Below are 6,025 nucleotides of genomic sequence, written 5' to 3' on the forward strand. Positions count from 1 at the left end.
ATGTGACAAGAGCAGAGAACAAAAATGGAAAAAGGAGGAGGAATTTGCAGACTTGGAAAACTTCTCGCACATTTGTATACCATAGCTTGTTCTGCTTGAATTTTAGCAAACCTGTAGCTCTTATAGGGTGGTTATTAATTATTTGTGTTGTGTGTAGACCTGAGAGCCTTCAGCTGTGCACATGACAAAGCTGTATTCCAAACCATAGCTTTATATAGTTGTGTTGTTTCAGGGTTTCCAAGGACCCAGAAGATGCATGTGTACCTGCAGTCACTGTGGATTCTTTGCAACTTGGCAGGAAGAATTCTCCGTTCCTGGGTTTCCTAACTATGTCTCTAAGTGCAGGTCCCTGGAGGAGATCTGAATATGCAAGCTGGCTTGCTTTCTCTCTTTCTGGAAAGATGAAGCACACAGTTTCATTCTGATTAACACTGACTCCCAGCTCTAGGCTTGACACCAAAACAATATTATATTGACTAACATACAAGGTTGAGCCCTTAGTCACAAGACTGAAAGCAAAAGGTTGTATATAAGGTAAATACGTAACAAAACTCTAGTTTCTGCTTTAACAGCAGCTTGCTTTCTTAGATGGTTTAGTATCACTCACCAGCAGGCTTGTGGCTACTCATGACTACAAAACCCAGGGACTGAGCTACATCTGCCAGGTGGATCCCTGTTTCCAGAGCAGCTCCTGTTCCAAAAACTCCAACTAACTTTTCCTTGGAGTTTCACTTTAGGTACAAACTGCCATAACTTTTTTTTTTTTTTTTTGTCTAAGTTTTGTAACTATTCAGCTGTGGGAGGAATAAACCATGCAAATGTCATTCAGAACCATTTTAGGGTTAGTAACACAGGTGCTGTTGTTCCTAATTATCAGTCTTCAAAAACCCAATTAAGGCCACTAATAAACATTGATTACCTGTTATACAAGATAGCAGTTACACATGTTTTATGGTGCTATGGATTATGGTGCTGTAGAGATTCCAAAATATCTAATCCAGTAACAGATGATGAGAGATGAGTTGATACACACAGTGGTATTAGCTCAGGCTTTAGCATCATGGCAGAAAGGAGCCTGGTTGTTGCTGGGATTCCCCACTGGATGACTGCTTAACTTTTAAATGCCATTGTAGGAAACCGTGGCAGAATTCAGAGACTTCCAGTCCTCAATGTCTTGAGAGATTTTACACCATCCCAGCTGAGCTCTGACAATGTGGCTGCCAACTTTGCCTCTGGTAAAAATTGCTTTCAATAAACATCAAATTTGTTAGTCTTTAATATTAAAAAGTTGTAAGTTTAACTTTACCGAAAGATTTAGCCAATGCTTGCTAAATTTATTTCAGCTGTTATTGTGCAAGACACTACAGAAACAATTTTTTTCAGAAGATGATAGAAAACTATTATCCAAGTTATTTAATTGATAAATTGTCAAATTATTTTTGATGATGGGCTTAGGGAATTGTCCTGATTTATGAAATTAAATAAAGATGGAGGACTTGTAGGAATCTTTTATAATACTGCCAGCAAATTAATTTCATCACTATAGTGGCAAAAAACAAATAGCCACTCTAGAAATGTGGATGTGAAGAGTAAAGGAACGGAAAAAAAGTTCATGACTTACTGCCTGCAGTAGATTAACAGCTCAACTATTTGAGGAAAAAAGGCACAAGTTGTTAAAAATAAGTCATTGGTGTAACTTTTATAATAATAGTACATATACTCCTGTAACCAATGACTTACATGCTTTGACTTTGCTGCATTCCCATATCCTGTATATCTGTCTCTCTCCTTTACTGTTTATGTAAAGAAAGAAGTTGTTACTGACAATTTTCTTTGTCTCAATAAAAGCTTGTAATCAGAAACTTAGTCTGCAGAAAGGTGTTTTAATTAACGATAATAAAAGTGAAGATCATTCCACTGAGAAAATATTTTTAGATACATTTATTTTTCAACTCAAACAAGAAATATATTACAAAGAAACACCAGAAATTCTGGGTTGTTCAGCTTCCTCAAATATTTGAAAGCTGGAAAAAGCACACTGTGTTGCCTAAGAACTCATGGACCATTCCTAAGGAAAAAAAATGTACTCTTAACACTGCTAAATTAGTTGGAGTCAATAAAGTTAGACCTTAGATGGATTTAGTTGCTCTATCTATCTTTATATTTTTGTCCCCTTCTGTAATTCTTAATCAGACCAACACATTAGCACGAATTTAATACCAAGTCAAAGGTAAAGAGCAGACAAACTATGGTCTCAACTCAATATGGGAAGCACTTCCAGAGCTTTAATTACATTAGCATTCCCCTTGACTTTTTAACTGGCTACTGATGACAATGGAGGAAGTAAATCAGTAGCAGATCTGGAAACTGAATCCAGTTTCTGTCCATCATGCTATAAACAAGATTACAGAAGCTTTGAGGATGCTTTAATTTGCAATGCACAGCAAAGCTACCCCTATCACTTCCTTTGTATCATGCAGAGTGGGCTCTTCCTGGACATCGGTTATGGTCCTTTTGAGTGTCTCCATTAACACAGTCCAGGTTAGAAGCATACTTTTGAAGTGAATCTCCTGATCATCCTTTCCTGACACACTTTCATCTTTGTTAAGTGTATGAATAGGAGTGCTTTCAGGTCACCTAGTGTACTGCAAACATTAATGGTGTTGAATTCAGAGGACCAGACCCACAGTAAAACCCAGCTGCACACCGCACGGACACTTAGTTCTCAGGACCAGCTGCTCCATTCTGTAGACCCTCTCCTATTGCCCTGTGTTAATTGTAGATGAAGATGTAGGCTTTGTGTCTGTGTCTAAGTTTGTCCCTATACACCACTGTTTGAGAGAAGAAGGGGTTGCATGGAAGAGTTGGAAGCCAGGACTAGATTATTTACCCAGAGATTATTGCTGAACCCCTCTGATGTCAGCTGCATGGCTGAGCTCCAGTAATACTAAAAAAAGGATGACTAATGAGGTCAAGACATTGTTCTCATGCCTGGCACTTTTACAGATTCCACAAGACAGAAGAGGGAGATGACAAGATTTGCTATGAGGTACCTGTAGACTTGATATTACACAGGATCAGACTTTTTGCTGGACCATTCTCATGTAAAAATTCACTGCTTATAGTAAACCAAGCCAAACATGATGTTAGATGAATACTCTTCTGCAGCTGATACTAGAGAATGTGCACATTTTTTCTGGATGACAAAACACTAATTTTGCGTACCTTAACCAAGAGACTTGTGTTAAACCCATTCTCATTAAAACTGTATCAAAATCAGACACAGAGCACATGGCGTGTAACTAATTGCAGAATAAGGCCCTAAGTCTTTTGCTTTACATTCACTAAACAAGACTGTTTTTACTGTTTGTGCATGTTTAAATTAAATGTTGAGCTTTGTTAATTAAGAATAAGAATACTTATAATAATTAACTCTGTTGTTTGACAGATAAATCTGTATTTCTTCTTTCTGTTTTCTATTCTTTTCTTGGTGGGGTAGCATGAGGGCTTGGCATACTTACTGAGAATGGCTACATCATCCTTCAGAGTCAAAATTAGACCACCATTAAAAACAGAACTCTGTTCAAGGTTAGACATACAAGTTCGTGTGGCAAAAGTATAACAGATTCATTCAAAAGATAAGTCTATAACAGGGGTCCTCAAACTACAGCCCACGGGCCGGATACGGCCCCCCAAGGTCCTCAATCTGGCCCCTGGTATTTACAGACACCCCTGCCCCGCCCCCCCCCCCCCCCCCCCCCCCCCCCCCCCGCCAGGGGTTAGGGGGGGAAACCAAGCAGCCGCAGATGACTGCCTGCCACTTCATTCGCGTGCTGGCCCCCTGTTTAAAAAGTATGAGGACCCCTGGTCTATAAAATACCTAGGTTTGGAAAAATTGGTAGAAAAAATAGATCAATTAGTATGTGATAAATGTTTCTCTTGGTGGCACAGATTTACTAGGAGGCAGAGGGCATGAAGGACATTAACAACCTTGCCAAAACAAGTTGCTCCAAGGCTCTCTGCTATGCCATGTGATAGGGAGGTGCTCCTCTGCTGGCATAACTCCTTTTTAGATAAATTAGTGATATCCAAATCTTTTAGGTTTAGTGGAAGCAGCTTCCGTTGAACTGTGCTTCCTCTGCAGGTGTGGAAGCAAGGAAGCCTGAGGCAGCAGTATTTGCTGTGGATCCAGCAGTGTAGTCTTAGACCAGCAACTTCCAAGGAAGCACTCAGTGATTTGAGCTTGGTGCCATTAAAGCTTGATAATTTGCTTAAGATGTTGCATAAACATTAGAACTTTTCTGAAGGCCAGATTTGATTTATTTTTGCCCATATTTTGCTGAGTTCTGAATTAATCTACTCAAAGTAAAGAGGGCAATCACAAGGATTGTCAAGTAGTATTCATTTTGAATCTTACACTTAGCCTTATCCCAATGCCACTGGAAGCAAAGGGAGTTTTTTCAGATTATTTCAATATTACGGACCGATACTAGATTGGGATATTGGGAGATGTCGAGTGCCATTCATCGTCACTGAAAAACACATCCAGCTTTTCAGAAGTTGGAAGACTGAACTGATTTAAAGTTTGAGTTGGAGATTTTGGAATTAATTTAAAATTGAATCTAACCTCTCAGATTACTATTCTTCATATTTATGGAATTGATTTAGGATCTCTATTTAGAATTAAATAACTTCTTGCTCTATCAAGCTCTCATTTTTACATGCTATAGTAACATTTTGCCCTGTCCCAGGAAATTTTTGAAATAAGGGCAAGTCAAGCATGGTATGAATTACACACTGTGGGAAACTGAGAGAGAGGCAGGAGATAATATTATAAAATGTAGTCAGAAAACTGTCAAAGAAAGAAAAAAACCCCAAAAAACAACTTATTTCAGAACTTCCTGTTCAAACCTATCACAAAAGTTTTGAAGCTATGAACATACACACATATAAATAAATACAGGTTTTTGAAGGCATGGACTTTAAAAAAACAATAGATAACTTTATTCAACATGCAGATATTTCTTACTAGCACTACTACATATCTGGAGGATTCATTCATTTTGTATTACGACCCATATCTTCCAAGTGACAAATGTTTTGTGATTTTTTGTTAGAACCTTGTTAAAGCTACTTTATTTTGGGCAAGTGACATGCATATACTGTCTGAAAATATAGTAGCTTCCCAATCCTGATCCACTCAAACACATACAATATCTGCACTTGAGAAATCAGTTGATCATGCTCTTTATTCTTCCACCTCTAACACAGTTGGCAGGACTGAGGAATCAGTGAGATGGGCATCTGAGCCACCTGAGCCACCTGGAAAAAACTGTGGAGATAACAGTTTTCAATAGCAGAGATGAACTAAATGAGAGATGAGTACATTGTTTTCAAAGTGAGAAGGAAAAGATTCATTAAAAGACTTTGAAAGCAAAAGGACTGTATTTCTCTTGACTGTATTTAGTATTTGCATGTTCAAAACTCACTGAAATATGTGTGGGGCCATTATTGGACATAGTACATTTGGTGATTATCATACTGCATATGTTCAAGAGTAGAAGCTTTAAGATGCTACTTCCATCACCTGACAATCTTCTGTTCCTCCTTTGAGGTTTCGTTGTTTCCAGATTTATGTGGACAGTGACCATGTTTAGCTATACTTTTGACGAGGTATTATTCTGTCTACATCATTGCTAAAAAATATATATACAAAAATAAGTAAGAATTCAAACCTGTAGTGTTGTGTAATCAGAAACTTTTATAGTAGAACTTTTCTCTGGATAGGAAAATATTAGTTAGGAAAGTTCATTTTGATTAAGTACTTATTTAAAAAGAAATCTGAAAAGAATTTCTAAATTCTTAATTATTCTTCTTAAACTAAGCCTTTCTTAGTCTAGCTTGAATAGCTTTAATATACAAGATATTTCTCAAAAATATCTATAAATCAAAACTAAAAAAAAAAAAATCCAGATAAATTAGCAGTAGTCTGGGACACAAAGTGGGATTCAAATGTGAAGGATCT

Source organism: Falco rusticolus, chromosome 4, assembly GCF_015220075.1.
Source record: "Falco rusticolus isolate bFalRus1 chromosome 4, bFalRus1.pri, whole genome shotgun sequence".
Classification (NCBI taxonomy): Eukaryota; Metazoa; Chordata; class Aves; order Falconiformes; family Falconidae; genus Falco; species Falco rusticolus.